Source organism: Scardinius erythrophthalmus, assembly GCF_964197995.2.
Source record: "Scardinius erythrophthalmus genome assembly, chromosome: 2".
NCBI lineage: Eukaryota > Metazoa > Chordata > Actinopteri > Cypriniformes > Leuciscidae > Scardinius > Scardinius erythrophthalmus.
Window position 1 is genome coordinate 6,576,977 of NC_138222.1, and position 18,405 is coordinate 6,595,381.

The following is an 18,405-nucleotide window of genomic DNA, read 5'->3' on the forward strand; positions in this document are numbered from 1 at the left end:
TTTTTGATCAAATAAATGCAACTTTGGTAAAGAGACTACTTTCAAAAACATAAAAAAAACATTAATGTTTTCAAACTTTTGATCGGTAGGCTACATTAATGTTTGGAAACATTAATTTTTTTATGGCAAATAGTTCTACAGGGATATACAGTAAACAATTAAAACCTCGAAAGAACTATAATTACATTGATCTGAATCGATACGTTGCAAACAAGTGGGCTAGAAAGTATAAACAAGCCAGCGCTGTCTCCCATTGGAGGATTTCTCGGACGTGTCCTGTGAGGTCATCCCCATGGATGTGGGAGAAGCTGCGGGATGACGCCAGTGACGCTCCGCCCTTTTGCAAACTCGACGCTCGCGTTCATTTCATTCCTGCTCTCATTCCGAGCATTCTTCGCATCTCTATCGGTGCGGCGGAGATTCACGTTCACATTCCCGGCCGGCCCCCCAAAAAACACAAGAATAACTTTAAACACAGTTTGCATAAAAAAAAAAAAAAAACTATACAAACCCACACTAGAACAAAAACAAAGGGGCCGAACTTAAATGTTGATATAAATAAAGAAAGCGGACGTTAAGGTAAGTTTTAAGGTAATTAGCCCTTAATGGCTTAATATTGTATGGATTAAGTTAAAGCAGACGAGCAAATACAAACTGTGTTGCGTGATTATGACTATTGATAGGCATGTAACAAGAGGGGTCGGGCTCAAAGTATCTTTTCAATGGGATTTTAGTGCGACGCTGCAGCAACAGGGTGCTGCTTTCACTTTGTCCACTGACTCAGTCTGACATAGCACGAAAATCTTTGACATTTTTCACATTTTTTTGCTAAAGAAGCTGACCTTGCGCGCTCGCGCTCTGCAGTAAGTCCTGCACATTTACACCAGAAACAATACGCGTCGTTTTGGGGGAACGTTTTTTTTTTGGACATTGATTATTGCATGAAAAGAATTTTTGGACAAGATGACGGATCCAAATGTTGCTGTTTTCTCCTCCATAGTTGGCTATTTCGGAGCGGTGCACAAATATATCGAGGAGAGACTTGTTGCTCGCGCATCTTTGGCGTTTATTCTCCAACTTCTGTTCAGATCTCAGCCGTAAGTACATTTGACTTTTCTCCTCTTTATGTATTTGACTTACTGTGCGTGAACTCTTGGCATCTTAGTGCATCATTACAATGGTTGTTTCGTTGTTTAACACGCACAGGAAAATACATCATATCCTTAAGTTTATTTTAATATCTGTGTCTTTTATTTTAAAAACAACAACAACAACATTAACAACAACAACCCTGTGTACTCGCACTTTACTTGACAGAGTTACTCTTGAGAAACTTTAGTTCTCTGTTGTGCAGTTTAAAAGTTTGTCCAAATCTGCTATACAATTCTAGCGGTAGTTGACACTGTTTTTAATGTTCCTACTGAGAATCTGGCTGCTATTCCTCTGTCATTTCCTTTGTTGGGAATGCCCGCCCTGTTTCTTATGGACTAATGTCGTGCTTCAGCGTGTTGTATTTCGACTTTTTAAACGATAATGCCGGTTAAAATATAGTGTGTCAGTTACAGTGTGTGTGTGTGTGTGTGTGTGTGTTTCAAAGTATCTTATTCAGAAACGCTGTTTCATCACAACAAGCAACGAAACTATGACGATAGTAACAGCATAGCTTAGCCTAGCAATTCATCAATGACTAGCTTTACCAACTCCACACTAACTACTCCATGGCATTATTGCTCTTTGACGTATTTCACTCTCCATTTGTGAATTCATTAGTTATGAAATCACATATGCATCGCACCTTCCGCTGCTTAAACCCAAAGATAAAACGAGCTGTGAGTTTCACTTTTCAATATTAATTCTGGGTAACACTTTATTTTACAGTGTCATACATATGTTACATGCAGTCACTATAGTAATATAACTATAAATGATGCATAATTACATGCAACTAAACCAAACCAAACTCTAACCCTATAGTTGTTAATGTTACTCAGTACTTAAATATGTAAAATTACAGTGTAACAAAGACACCTTGAAACCCACACTTTACACCTAAAGTGTAACCGAATTTGGTAACACTTTATTTTAAGGTGACATGTACTCACTAGGAAAAACAGTAAATTATAATTACAAGTAACTAACACTAAACTAAACCCGGTAGCACTTTATTTTACAGTGTCCTTTTTACATTTGCTACATGTACTTACCACAGTAATAACGGTAAATTATGCATAATTACATGAAACTAACCCTAAACCAAACCCTAATCCTAACCCTATAGTAATTACAAAAATGTATAATTACAGTGTAACAAAGACACTTTAGAATAAAGTATAACTCTATAGTTAACATGTAGATGTAGTACATGTAGATAATTAATCGTATTCAGTACTTATTTGAGTAATTACAATGTATCAACATCCCCTTAAAATAAATTGTGACCTTTTTACACTAAAAAATTTTTTCAATAATATTAATGTATGTATGACTGAATCAAGCTGACTATAGTAGGCTACTTAATTCAAAGTCATTAAGAGTCAGATCACACTATCAACCTACTAAAATTGTTGCCTTAAATAAGTAGGATCAGTGATGCCAAAGACAGTCTGCATGTTATTTTACTATTTTGGCCACTTGAATGTCATATATGATGAAATTTGAGTTCACATACTTACGAGAGTAGAAATGACAGAAATGATTATGAATTGATGGAAACATATTGATTATTACTGTGAATTACAGTGTACTATGAGAACACAAAGCAGCAGTTTCACTTTTTCTTTTTAATGCAAAATGTTTCAAACTGCGGACCCTTGCCCTGTTCTGGACTTTAATTCTTTACAGGAAAACAAGTTCCCTATTGTGCGTTTTGGGAAAAGACCTCTTTTCTTGCAGTTAATTATTGTCTTATATTTCACATTGGCCTCTTTTATAAAGAAGGGTCCGAGCGACACAATGTGTTGTTTGTGTCCTCTAACTGAGCCATTATCATGTACTACAGTAAACAGATTGACTTCTCTCTGATATACGCCCCTGACATACAGTATGACAGTGATGAGAAGCAAATCTGCTTGTTGTGTAAAATAGGCATAGGAAGGAATGACTGCTTTTTTGCTCAGTGTTATGCAGTGCGCGCATAGACCTGTTGAACACGCTTGCTTGACATTTTCAAGTCAGAGAATGAAACATTGTCTCACACTGAACCCATCAGTTGATGTTGAGCATCTGACTCTTGATCAGATGTGGTTAGAAAACAGAAGAACCTTATCAAAGTTAGCCATATCCATTGGGATATAAAAAAGGAAAGCATAAACCATAAAATAAGAGTGGGAATAATTTTATGATGCAGTGACTAAAGTTTCAAACTTAACCTTTACTTTAGTTGGCTGTTTGTTAGTATATTGCAAATTTGTGTTAACCGGGTTGCTGGAGTGTAGGTTTCATTGTAAGGTATGTGCTGTTACTGTATTATTATAATTTATGAATGAGGAACAGATTGTCATTTTAAGCACCACTGATAGATGAATTCAGGCAAACCAGCGCTGCCGTTGATCTTTTTATTGCGTACAGCCTCTCGTATATATACATTGCACATTGAGTAGCCTATGTATTACACATAATGAAGCTTTAAATAGTTATTTATTGATCAGAACACGGCTGACAAAAACTCTAAATGAGGTTTTTTTTATTGAATGAGAATGTCTTTGAAACCGCGTTTAGCTTTGCAAAAGTACCGCATTGCCCTTTCAAGCTACAATCTCTGTTAAGGAAAATCGCATATCACTGTCCATAAATAATGAATTTGAATCAGGAGGGAAAAACATTAATTTCAATACTTTCTGTTTCGGTGTGCTCTCCGGCGTGGCTCAGGAAGAAAACATTCTTTCAGTTGTGAAATGAGAAGAGAATAGGTGCATTGCTCAGACATAGTGGATTGGGTTACCTCTGGGAATGGAGGATTGTGGGGGAATGGGAGCGTACAGAGAGAAGCTATTGTTTTTCCTGTTGCTGAGCCGGGGAGGAGTGTGTGTGTGTGAGGCTGTTGAATTGTAGAAGGCAAACAGTTTTGCGCTCAAGCAGACATCTGGTTTAGACCCTTTCTGCACCTGTAAGAAAAAAAAAAAAAAATGCAAATATGAACGTTTGCTCTCGCGTTTCCCGCTCAGGGAGTCCAGGCTAACACTGTGCCCGTCATCCGCTGTCCAGGTCGGGCTATTGTTATGCCAGCAACAGGCGGCAGCGGTCGAGGCACCATATGGCCCATGTATGTTTCAGATAAGATATCTCTTCACTCAGCTTATCAATGGCATTTTAAATCGCTTCATATTTGAGTTGCTAACTTTCTGTTGGCCAGCATTGACATGTTTGTTCCAAGTTGTTTCTTTTAAAAGGATGAAAGATCAAAAAGTTGAGCTGAAGACAGAGTATATTCAGTCTGACTGACATCCTGCACGCCAAACAATAGCATTTCCTCGGTTTGTATTTTATTATGTTCCCGTGTGGGATTAACAGTTGTGAATTTTGTGTACGAGCGACTCTAATGGAAAGCAGATAATTGAAATATTTTCAGTAGTACTACAGCAAACTGTTGATTTTCAATTTGTGTAAATCAAAATCTTCCATGAGCATATGGTCTACTGCTGTCGATCTTCTTCTTTTTTTTACCCCCCGTTGGAAACATCGTATCATTCTAGTGAATCATTTCAAGAGTTGTTTTGAATCATGTCCAAATTAGCAGTTATTCTTGAATCAACACCTGGCACACTGAAAACACGCGATTCTAGCGTCTCTAGGCGTATGTTCTCTTACATGTTGATGTTTTTATTGACTGCATGTGATTTATGTTCAGTCGGTGGGCAGCGTGGAACAAATAGGTTTATAATGGCGACGCATATGAAAGAGGGTTTACCTCAACAAGGCTGAAAACAGATATGAATGAACCGCACAAAAGTGCCTTTGCCACTTCTAGAAGCAGCTAACTCACTTTGCTGTGCTCTGTGGTCAGGGGTAATGTGAACTACTAAACTCTGCTGGGAGACAGACCAACACAAACAGCCACGTCCTGTGTGTTTTACTCTTCATAGGCATCATTTCCTATTAGAATCTATCTGTGGTCATACAGGAATCAAGATTATCACGGGAGGGGTAAAAAAAATCAAAGCCATGGAAAATATTATACATTCGTGAGGTCCTTGGAAGGGAAGGTCCTGCGTTTAATGATTGGCATAATAGCAGGCGCATGTTAAAAAGGAATTCTGTGTTATATTTCGTGAATAAAAGGATGGATATGTTTGGCAGCAATATTCTTGTCTCTTCTCACTAATCCAAACAGCTGTTGTAAATAAAGAGCTGAACAAATCAGATGCTGTTTTATACAAACCCAAGTATTGGTCACTCTTTCCTGATTGATTTTATGGTCTTCGGATGGATCCTCTGCTTTTGTTTGTAACACAATGCAGTGTTTTGAAGAAAATGAATCGCATACGTTGAATGGAGAAAAAAAGGAAGTGTGTCATATTGAAAGTTGGTTATTAACATCAAATTGACTGAAGTTTGACTCTTTTACAGTTGCCATGTGCATCAAAACCGCGGCTGCTACAATGACACCTTTTACATATGAGCGTCCATCAAGTATGGTTCTTTGTTCACTAAATGCATGTTTTTCAAACTAAACGAATTTAGGTGATGCAACATTACTGTCAATCTGTTTTTAATGTTTCATTGCTGAATTAAGCTTTGGTTGTTATTCATTGTTAAACAATGTAAAATCAACTGCCTTTGCCCTGTTTGGTTTTCTTTCCCATCAGATTTAACACTTCATTTTTGTCGGAAGTCGTGTCTACTATCCGTGAGTAGTGTGAAGTTAAAAACCAACGCACTAAAATAACTTATATACCAAATTCCACAATACCAAACACCACAATTTGAGAAACTGATGCCAATAATGCTTAAATTGTCTCAATACCAATTCAAAACCAAACAAAAATCTTTTTTTATATATGTTAAATATTAATAGCCCTAATAATGTAACACATTAATAAACTTTATTATATTACTATGCATATTTCTTAAACTGTGCACAAAGGCTATTTCTATTTCTCGGCTTATAACTTGTGGTGAAAAGATGACAAACATAGACGCACTACGTGCTCTGTTTCACACTGGCCGCTCAAGCAGAGCTTACAACCTCCCACTGTGAAATATTCTGCTGAAGTCGCGTTTGCAAAGTTTGTTCCGATCGATCGGCTTGGTCATCTGCATTTTCAGGATCCGACTCGGGCTCGAACTGATGTGGTAAAGCTGACAACATTATTAATAGTTTTTATATAATTGCTTTGGAAGCTGAAGCTCGCCGGTTATGGTAAGGGGCGTTACGTTTTCGACACATGCTTGAGGTGTTCGGCCAATCACAATGCACTGGGTGGGGGGCTAACCATAAACCAATCTGAGCACACTGTGCTTCTCATGAGGAGGAGCACACTGTACATACAATGTAATGTATTTTTTTTTTAACATTAAAGCATGATAACATACACAAAATAATGATCTTTGAAAATAGCATCATATAACAACTTTAAAGTGACAAAAAGGATTTACTTTTTGTATTTTGTTGTTTGATTAACATTAATGACACAGACAACAGAGGGTATATTAGGCTGCTGTCACTTTAAAGGGTTACTTCAGGATTTAGCATTAAGCTTTGTATTAGTAGAAAACCTGTAGTATTTTCGAATTACCATGCTTTCCCCCCTCATATCCCCCTGAGAGGAGAGATTTATGTATTTTTTGTCTGGAAAAAATCCTCCGATGACGCAAAAATCGTCATTTTGCGTCATCGGAGGATTTTCTGTCCAGAGGCTAAAGACTACAGCCAGTAGATGGCGTTGTTCCGCATGTTTTCAACCCGCCCATACAGGGTGGGATCTCACTCACAGAATGTACACAGTATCAGCAGTCTTTCTTTGGAAGCTAAGCTAGCATGCTCTTGTTCTGTGGAGAAAGCTGAATAATAGGAGAAAGCTGAGTAAGTAGGGGTTACCATCTTCCTTTTCCCGGACTTGTCCGGCGGGCGAGACTGTTAAAAATGTCCGGGATTCGGCTTTTGCGTTCTGCGGTCGCCATTCATTGTTTACATGCACACCTCTCGTTTCAATCTAACTGAATTAATTCCGATCGGTGAATCTGACTGTAGTGTTTACATGAACGCTAAACAAGTGATCGGTTGATGTGCGTTTTAACATTGCTAAGAAAATTCCCGCTCCTCCGTGAGAGATGCGAGACCCGGCGCGTCTCAGTAATGAAGCCACCGGCCTCGCGCCGTTCTCCCGCGGCCGTCAGCCTCGTCCTGCTCGCCACAGTAAACATGATGAATGGTGACTGTAGAACGCAAAAGCCGAATCCCGGACATTTTGGGTCTCTAAATCCCTGGCAAACTCATCACTTACTTAGGCTAGCCTTGTTGTTTTCAACTGTGCTCTCTAACCGGTAGGCGTGGCCTCCTAAGGCAGCGAAGCAGGTGCATTCTGGGAGTTGTTGTCTTTCATCCACATAAGCCAAAAATACATTTTCTGGCTTTTCTCAGCCTAGAAAGCTCCAAATTCAAAAATTTCTCCACATTTATTCTACTTAAATGACCTATTTTAAATACACATTCATCTTCCCAGAGGTGAAGTATCCCTTTAAGGATCCAATATAATGATATGCTGCATTCATGCCATGTCGTAATTACCGTAGTCTCGAGATGACACCATGTGATGTTATATTCGGAGCTGTTCACGTCCTCGGGCTGGGAATTACCACTAGCAATGCCTAAATGAATCTGCAGTGATCAGGTGGTACAGCAGTCATGTGGTACAAGTAGGAGCTCTCAGACAATTCCCATCTTACAAGATGTAATTACGAGCTCTACGAGGACGTGAACACTTTTTACAAGTTGAAATCACGTAATTACAACTAGTGGTCGACTGATATATCGCCAAGGCCGATATTTGGCATTTTTAAAATATTGGCATTGGTCAATATGTTTTTCTGATTGGCTGATATGTTAGAAGCAGAGCTTATTTTGATGGAGCTGAGAATGCCAGCGCCTGATTGTTTATGGTCTCTGTTTAACAGTCATATCTAATACGTTATTTGACTGAACTGTTAGACAAAGAAAGTAAACGGTATGCGAAAAAGTAAAGCGTTTGCTTTGAAATTATTAGTAACTGAAAGGCAAACTAATAGGCTATGATACTTTCTCATTCACCGTCAATATTCAGCAAATACGCATCTATATCATTGAAACAAATCTCTGAATATCTAATAAACATTTAATTTCAGCTGTGAGATTTAACATTTAAATCCCAAAAGAAATGTGAGATCTTGTGAAGTGTGCATTTGTAGCCTGCATGAACGTGTTACTGTGTGTGACGGTCGGTCCGTACGAAGTGAATGCGGACAGGAGAGTTCAGCTTCACTGGAGATGCAATCAACATACTTTAAATCCTTAATTGTAAAACATGCTGCACTATATCCAGTTGCCCACTGTGTCATATTCATATCATTTTCACTGTGTGCTGTATGTACAAATTTGTGTTACCTTGTCTTTATTTGAAAAAATATATGATTACCAGTGTACACAAAATTACCAGATTACCGAGTGCCCTGTCACAGGGTTTACTTCATTTTATTCACATAATCATGTATTTTTAAACAATTACTTTATTTGTGAAAAATACTGTTGTAGGATTGCAGATTCAAGAAGTTGTCATCTAAAGTATAAGCATGTTTATTTTAAAGATTTATTTGATTTATTTTATATTAATTTATAATTTATTAAATATTGATTAAAATAAATATAAATTATATATGTTATATATGTGACCCTGGATCACAAAACCAGTCATAAGTCGCACGGGTATATTTGTGGCAATAGCCAACAATACATTGTATGGGTCAAAATTATCGTTTTTTTCTTTTATGCCAAAAATCATTAGGATATTAAGTAAAGATCATGTTCCATGAAGATATTTTGTAAATTTCCTACCTTAAAGATATAAAACATTTATTTTTGTGAGTGAATGCAGCATAATAACGAACATAAATGGACAACTTTAAAGGCGATTTTCTCAATGTTTCGTTTTTTTTTTATTCCCTCAGATTCCAGATTTTCAAATAGTTGTATCTCGACCAAATATGTTCCTATGCTAACAAACAATACATCAATGGAAAGTGTATTTATTCAGCTTTCATATGATGTATAAATCTCAATTAAAAAAATTGACCCATGTGACAGGTTTTGTGGTCCAGGGTCACATATATATTTTTAAATAATATCGGCTTTATATAAAAAAAACAATAACATCGGTCGACCACTAATTACAACATGCGGTAATTAAGACATGGCATGAATGCACCTATAAGCCATAAGCACCTGTGTTTACTAGAATGCTCACCGAGACAAGCATTTTTACATACTTTTGCAAAACCGGTTGTCTGGAAGCATGACCCACGGTAAATTGATTCTCCAAGGGAATAACTGAGTGTGGTCTGCTGTTTAGTTGTAATAACAAGCCTGTAAAGAAGCTGAGGTAAATTGCCACCAAAATGAAAAGCTGGCTCTTAGCCACTGACGTCATGTAAGTAAATGTGCTTCAGGACAACTGCCATAAAATGACTGCCAGCTACGGAGCACACCGTGGTCCTGACGACCATTTCTGCAAGTGCTATTCATGTTTACCCCCAACTGTTGGTAAAAATGTAAATCAAACATCAAAAAATTCTGACTGTAAACTGTGGTGGTGATTGTGATGGACTAAAATGCTCCAGAGCAATTTGAAAACACAGACCACTTTAGTTTGAAGTTTAATTGTCGCATGATTTTGGAGTGTTCTTTAAGTAAACATTGGTAATAGAAGAAATTTTCTGCCAGTTCAAGAGCATTTTTGCTTGTTGTTAAACCTGAAAAGACTAGCGAGACCAGTTACCACATTTCAAAGTTAAAGCCTTGTAACTCAAACCAGATGGAGGGCTTAGTCAGTTCAGTGGAAGAAATTAATGTTGATACAAATGGCGTCTGAACATCTTGAAAAAAAAAAATTCTGAAGGACTTATGCTTTTATATCTAATAATATCGTGCCCTTCAGCCGTCTTTGGCGTACATAAATGTTGTATGTTCTTATTCAGGCTAGTTTTTCCATGACCAGACACATGTGAAAAGCAATCTCTGATCCATGAATCATTAGATGAGTCAGTTCCTGAAACCGCCATAAACCTCCAAGTTCTTGGCCACAGCTGAAAGCAGGAAATCCAGGCTTCAATAACTTCCTTTCCCAGAGCTGGCCACGCTAGTGGTTAGTGCGCCCTGTTCCTTGCTAGCAATAGGAAGATGTACGCCTGTGGAACAAAAACACTCAGTCACTTCATTTACTGAAACTGTGTATAATTTGTGGCCTGTATTCAAATGTCGAGCGTCCAGGATCTCTGGCACCGTATTCTGTTCTTCTCCGACGTAATAAATCCCTTGCAGGCCTTTCATTAATTGCTGCTGCATTGTTATCATGAGCGGAGGAGCCCGGGCAGATTCCCTTTGCCTTGGAGCTGGCCTGGATTTACAGGGGGAAGATACAGACTTTAAGATACCTCTGAACATTAGTATGCAAAGTGGACCTGCTCAATGAGTTAGAAATCTTGCTACAGTGCGGCCTTCGGCTTTGTAAACACCGCTTAACCTCTCCAATGCCTTATGCAAATACTAAGCGTTCCAGGGGTTGGGTTTTTTGTTTAATATAAAGGTTGCAGTTGCTGGAAACATTTACTATGCCATTCAACCATTGATTTTAAGGTGAAGCTAACTCCACCCCAAATTCTTTCTAAAATATTAGATAGTTTGAGAAATATCTCTGTGTCTTAAGTCAATGCGTTCCAATGTTGTTTGGCTGTCAACATTCTTCATATCTTCTTTTGTGTTCTGTGAAAAAATTATTTCATACAGGTTTTGAACTACATGAGGGTGAGTAAATGCTGACAGAATTCTCTAGGGCTGCATGATTAATCAAATTTTCACGATTTCTGCTTTTCTCAATTATATAAAGGGATAGTTCACTTTGAAATTAAATTTTGGTATGTTTTAGCTTACCTCAAGGGCATCCAAGATGCAGGTGTCTTTTTGTCCAAATTAAACAATTCCCCATCGTAAGTACACATTGATGGCCTAAGACACGAAATGAGCGGTTTGTGTGAGAAAACGAACAGTATTTATATAGTTTTTACCTCTTGTAACACAGCCACATCCAAGTGATCTGAGGGCGCACGCGCATCCTGGTGTGTGACGTGTGCGCAGACTGGTGCATAGATATATATATACACTAGATGTCGCATTAAAGACATTCGTTCCAATGAACTGCCGTAGCCAAGGCGACATCTAGTGTATATATCTATGCACCAGTCTGCGCACACGTCACACACTAGGATGCGCGTGCGCCCTCAGATCACTTGGACGTGGCTGTGTTACAAGAGGTAAAAACGATATAAATACTGTTCGTTTCTCACACAAACCGCTCGTTTCATGTCTTAGGCCATCAATGTGTACTTACGATGGGGAATTGTTAAATTTGGACGATGGGGAATTGTTTTTATTTGGACTCTGTGCATGCTCTTTGAGACAGTGACCATAGACCTGCATTAAATGACTGACAGACAAGAACGATTTGACCTAAAATATCAAAATTGAAACTACTGCGGAAACAAAGACACCTACATCTTGGATGCCCTTGAGGTAAGCTAAAACATACCAAAATTTAATTTCAAAGTGAACTATCCCTTTAAGCATAATCGTCTGCGATAGCTGCAATATATCCAAGTATTCTCTTTTTTAATATGCAGACACATATAAGTAAGGCAATTGTGTAAACAGTGGTGCTTTCTAAACATTGCTCAGTTTGTTTGAGCAGCTCGAAATTTCTACTAACTCAGCCAATGGCGTGAGTGTGGGGGCGGGACTTCCTGTTTTTCGAACAATGGCAAGCAGAATCAGTTTTTGCAATACAGCAAATTAGTTACACACTTCAACTCTACTGATTATTATTTAAGCTAAAAACAGTCAAGTATAGTAGAACAAAAGTGGTAACCTAAAAATATTTCTTCAAGGATCTTTTTTTCTATTTGATTGGACCCATTAAAAGTGACTTTTGTTGCTGTAACCAATTTTTTTCCAGATTAAATAAACAATTTTTTGACTTGAATGAACTCTTTTTTGGGGGGATTTTGCAGTGTTTGCAGCTGAAGGATTTTGATGTAGTATTTTGACACATCATGATATACATTTTTAAAACGTATATCTACATTATAGAAATGACTAAAAATTTTATCCTAGATATTGTGCTTCATGTGATCAAATCTAAATTCAAGAATTCAAAAATATTGTTGAATAACAATATTTTTTAACAACATAAGTTTACAACAACAAAACCAATTGTAAGTGTTCTCGGTCAGGTATAACCTACATCTTGGATGGACTGACGGTGAGTAAATTAACAGCAAATTTTAATTTTTTGGCGAACTATCCCTTTATTGTCATTTTGGCCCTGTTTACACCTGATATTAATATGCGTTTTGGTTGATCGGATCACAAGCGGACGACGCTTAATACAGGTGTAAACGGGGTCTAAAACATTTTGAGCTTGTCCACTTTCGACCACTTCCAGAGGTCGTGGAAAACACATTCGACCGGATCGCTTTCATAGTGTAAACGCTCATGTGATCAAATGTGTTCAAACAGCCACAAAAGACCGTCTTCTCTCCGTCTACTGATCTAATGCGTGACATTATGGGAAGAGCTCTAGCCAGACGGGATTCAAACTTTTTTGGCTGGGGACCCAACTTTAGTTTTAAGACAAAAAACATACCAAGCACAATGTTCTCTCACCATTCCTGATTTCTAACACACACTCACAGCGTTCGGCTGGTCTTGCGGCTTCAGAGCAGAAACTAAATCTGATGATCTCCGTATGTTTTTCCATTGTCTCTGGTCGGGTTCATATGTAAATTGCGTGAGCTTATTTCGTCCATTACATTGAAAGATCTGAAAAAAAAAAACATACATTTACCCGGCCTTAGAACCTCCCCTGGACGAAATCAGGACAGAAGTGGTTAAAAGTCGACAAAAGAGACGGATTAAAACACCAGGTGTAAACGGGAATGTGTCTCCCTCGTCTGCTTGTGATCCGATCGACCAAAACGCATCTTAATACCAGGTGTAAATAGGGCCTTTGATCTTATATTAGAGGTTTTGAAAAACTTTTTTGTAATACGGTCAGGGTTGGTTGTCTGTGAACTTCTTGAAGTTGTGCTCTTTTGAAACAGTATTTTGAAATAACATTGCTTAACCTGACCAGACAGGGGGGGTTTCCTAGCATGTTAGCGCAGAGCCCATGGCTGGGTCTCATCTGGTCGCCGCCGCTCATGAGGCACCAATAAACACGGCCGCATCCCTTTGCCGATGGATGACAAACAAACAGCGTGTCAGAAAATTCCATGTGACCTTTCCGCCATTAGTGCTGTGTTGAGAAGAAGTGATTTATGACAGATGGAGGTGCACTCCAAACAGACGCTGTCTTTGACATGCTGGGACTTGTGAAATGCAGATGGCCTCTCTGCTCATCACTGCCATTTCATTCCTCATGCCTCACCGCATGTCGCTCGGCCCGTGTCCTCGGCTTTGGCCGGGAAATCTCTTATGATAAGCAGGTTTTATTCACAGCTTTTATTACCTGGCTTTTATATATACTATTTCCACACTTGGTTGTTTAGCACCTTCATAAGTTGGGACGGTGGAATTCAAAGCGTATTGTGATAGACATGCTTTTTTAAAAGGTCACCCAATGCATCCTAAAGAAGTTTGGAGGTATAATTGAATTATTTATTGTTTTTTTTTTTTTTTTTTTTTGGTCACATTATGTTAGTACTATTTAAAGCAATACCTTCATTTCATTCCAAATCTGATTATTTTCTTTTGTGGAACACAAATAGATATTTAGCATAATGAATTTTCATGCTTGTCAATCGAATTTTCATGGTTTATTCTTGATAATTACATTGTTGTCTGTTCAAATATGGTGCATCAGAACATGTCACTTGTTTATTGTGTCTTGTGCATATTCATGTTGCATGAACAGGATTTTAAATTACATTTATGTGTATTCCTTGCACAAAGCTGTTGTAAAGCTTGGAATGCAGTGTAGACTTCTTTTTAGTGTCATTTGTTTTTTTTGGATCGTCATTCACTTTCCTTGTATGATAAAGAGCAGAATGAACATTCTTTAAAACAACATGAGGCATGAGGGTGAGTAAATTATGACAAAATGTTCTCTTTTTTGTGTAAAATATTACTTTGAGCCTCAGGCAGGAAATGGGACTACTGCCTCTGCCCTTCCTTGTGCCATCGGTGTGATGGGCCAAACATTGCACATAATTGTGGCGCATTGGAGGCAGGTGGAGAAAGTTGTTTTGACAGGCCCTGTAAATCAATCCAGCTCTCTGCCCAACAGAAATTGATCCCAAAGCGGCCCGTAGTTGCAGCACCAGGCGGTAGGCTTCAGGCCTCAGGTTTGAGTTGGATCCTATCAGACGGTTTCACCGCATCTCACCCCGCCGGTTTAAAGAGGCATGAAATAAACGCTTGGGTCTTGCCAGCAGGAGAGCGCCAGTGGCCGTCCACTCCACTGGACCTTTGCTGTCTGCTTCAGAAGATTGGTCGTGAGAGACTCTGTCATTGATTCATCAACGCTCTAGGACTTTAGATTTATTCATGAAACCAGCAGAAAGATCCAGTACAAAACAGATCAATTGATTTTCTCTCTGCGCAACCAGAGATTCTTGTAGAGTTTATAGACTTTGGGGAAAAAGCATTTTTAATGATGTTTATAGTCCTGTTTAATTTCAAAAATGTTTTAAAAGGAAACAAGAAAAGTTAAAGAAAGAGAAAGAGATATCGCAACACTGATAAGTAAGTTAAATGCAACAAGGAAACTGATAATTGGCATTTTGATTTGATTTTGATTACGGTAGACTTTGGTTTCTTTGAAAATATGTTATTATGCAAACAATGTTAATGAAAATCGAATGGTCCTTTTCAATTTCGACTCAAAAATTAGTAAAATTACCTTTCAAGGTTCATGTGTTGTACTAAAGTTGTTTCACACATTCCAGCGGTAATGAATTTGTTAGGAGGACGGATGTGGCGTGTGGAATCTCTGTTATGTCTCGCTGCTGCTATGAATATGCATAATTTGATGCTGCTTGTTCCAAACAAGCATACTTTGAAATACTTCAGATTTCCCAGCAATAATGCACAATATGCGGTATTTAGTAATTATATGGTAATTATAGTTCTTCACTCAGAGACCTGAACTACTGCGGGTCATTACAGGGTCAGCGAAAGTCGTTGACTGAACCATTATTGCACCTTCAGAGATAACGGCACAAAAGGAGTCCACACAGAAAATTACATTTCAGACCTCTCATCTTCTATTTCATTACCCCGGCCCTGTGTGATGGCTGAAATTGGTTCTCTTCATTTAGGGAGCCAAATTCCTGCTTAGCTAGAACCTGAGTGGTTTATGTAATCTGTCGATAAGTGTCATCTCCCATCATGGCGTGTCGCAGCCATGGGCCGCTCTCACCATGGCATCGACTTGTTGCCTGCTTCCTCCTTTATCTCGCTAATAAGACCATTTCCATGGTGCTGGAGACGGGCAGATAGGAACATGCAATTATTTGTAAAGGCTGCAACTGTTTCCACAGGTGACATTCCTGCCTCTTAGAAGCTGTGATAATTAGTGTTCTAACAGGCTGTGGCACACTAGACTTTGGCTTTGACAGGCTCGTGACCAGAGGCAGAGATGTAGGAAGCCGGTCTCGCTAAAGTTAGTGGAGAGAGCCACTTATCTCGCACCTCTGAAAGTTCTGCGCTGTTGCCTCGGCCTCCGAACCCAGCGTTTAAAGTTCAGATAAAGAGAAATGTGCTTATTTTCAAAGTCAACTAATCTGTTTACACCTGCTATTAAGATCGGATCACAAGTGGACGACGCTAAATACAGGTGTAAACGGGGTCTAAAACGTTTGAGCTTGTCCACTTTCGACCACTTCCAGAGGCAGCGGATTGCTTTCGTAGTGTAAAGGCTGGTCTTGCGGCTTCAGAGCAGAAACGAAAGCTGATGCTCTCCGTATGTTTTTCTGTCGTCTCTGGTCACGTTCATAAGTCAATTGTGTGAACTTATTTCATCCTTTAGATCTGAAAAAAAAAAAACATTCATTTACCTGCCCATAGACCCTCTCCTAGAAGAAATCAGGACAGAAGTGGTTAAAAGTGGACAAAAGAGACGGATTAAAACACCAGGTGTGAATCTCCCTCGTCTACTTGTGATCCGATCGACCAAAACACATCTTAATACCAGGTGTAAATGGCCTAGACTAGTTGACTAATCAGTCTTAATCGGAAACCCTGTATAATTGGTCTGGTTCCAGGGTGTATCTCAGCAATTTTTAGCGGTTTAAACAATGGCATGCTTTCACTTTCAAACCAGAAAAATTTGACTTGATACGTTTCTCCTCAGATTCTTTCAAGACCTAATTATTTGAGCTATGTTTTCTGTTTAAATGACTAAATTCAATTTAATAGATTTGTATAACACTTTTCAGAATATGTATTATTTCAAAGCAGATTTACAGTGAATAGGGCCTTGCAATTCCCAGCAAACATGCCAGAAGAAAAACTAGAGCTGCTTGGAATCAGCACCCACCGAATTAACAGAGAAAGCTTATCCTCATAATTCATAACCTCGCCATAGACAAAGTTCTGCGCATCCATTGCCCCTTGCAATTTTATAATGCTTTCATGTAGTATTCTCAACTTCATTTAATGAATTTGACCATATTTAGACTTCTTCCACAGAAAGGATCTGTTAATTATCCAGAAGAGTTTGATGTAATCGTGACAAGTTAATGAACATGCAAATTGGTGTTTTCGGTATTAGACATTGTGAAATGATTAAAATAGCTGTGTGCTACCTTATGAGACTCGGAGCAGAGCGCACAGCACTACAACAAGAGATGTGCAAACACAAATATGCTATTGAAATGCAAATTCCCACCACAAAAGAGTAACCTCTTAAAGAGCACATTTGTAAACATTATTTGAGATAGACCTTATTTAAGCAATATATGAATTAGCATATGCTAACAATGCAATATGTTCAATACTCCAGCAGAAAAGCATATTACATTAATTCTATTTACTCACAGTAGTACTAAGCAGGTTTATACGTTGTTCTCCCATATGTGACTCGCTTTTCCCGGTTTTAAATAATCAGAATAATCGCACCATGGAGGCATGTGTTCACTTTAATGACAGTGATGAAACGCCCCCACAGACATGTTCAATGCTCTCTGTGTCACCTCTCAAAGGTTTTCTCTCTTCCGTATCCCAAGCTCTGGAGTTGTTGTGGCAGAGAGTATATAATGGCATCGAGTTGTGAAGGAGGCATGTTTGGGCACATCCTGGCTCAGATGTGCTGGTGTATTATCAGCGCCACACACTTATAATGCAACACAAATGTGCTGACACACTTGAGCACACTAACACAAAAGTGCTCACGTATACACGCACATGTTTGCATAGAGCGGTAGAGCAGTGAATGAGTGTGGACGTCTGTAATGTGTGCAGAAGGTTAACAGTGCCTCAGGCCACTACAGGGAACTACAACTTGATTGGCAGCTGCCATATAAAGAATGGGGGGGGGGGGTCAAAATAACAGTGTAATCATAATCATGATCATTCTTGTCATGCAAGTTTTGAACAACAGACAAAAATCATATTTATTGAATCGCTTCCTAGAAGCAATTGTCACTGTAAATATAGTATTTTTGGAAATTGTAAGGAAAGATTATTGTATGTTTTACAAGAAATTACTTTTCCTACTTCATGTTTAATTCAACGTGTTACTTGCCATTTCTTTGTAATTGTTTGTGAAATATTCTTTTTTTTTCATTTAATATGATAATTTCAGAAGCAGTGTTATTTATTACCATAAATCCAACAAGGCCATGCTTGATACAGTTCAAGGCAATAATATCTTCTGCATCCCAGTAAAATAATAATAATCAAAACATCTTTTTATGCATCTGTTTATTCACAGAATGGTTTTACATACTTCAGTAAGATGAATGCAAAAAAGTGGGCATTCAGATGAAGGACTAAATCTCATCACATTTTATAATGTTAACATTTAATTTGAAATATTTCAGCATCTGATCCACTTTCTTCAGTGAATGCATTGTGGGCTGGGAGAAGCAGAATTTGGAAAAGGAAAGGATAAATTAACAAAAAGGTTTTTTCCTTTAAGTACTGTGTGTAAGTGTGCACTCCGC

The 18,405-nt window shown here is 38.4% G+C and overlaps 1 protein-coding gene across 7 annotated transcripts in view; it reads left to right on the top strand.

Moving 5' to 3' along the window:
- Positions 1 to 380: 380 nt before the first annotated feature.
- tead1b (TEA domain family member 1b) overlaps positions 381 to 18,405 on the top strand; it is an 83,314-nt gene continuing 65,289 nt past the window's right edge. For 6 of the 7 annotated variants that reach the window (XM_081357163.1, XM_081357165.1, XM_081357167.1 and 3 more), the window contains exons 1-2: positions 381 to 579; positions 1,001 to 1,097. The gene's annotated coding sequence lies outside the window, so the exon portion shown is untranslated. Of the gene's footprint in view, positions 580 to 724; positions 864 to 1,000; positions 1,098 to 18,405 lie in introns of those variants that run through there. The other variant, XM_081357164.1, reaches the window with a different exon arrangement.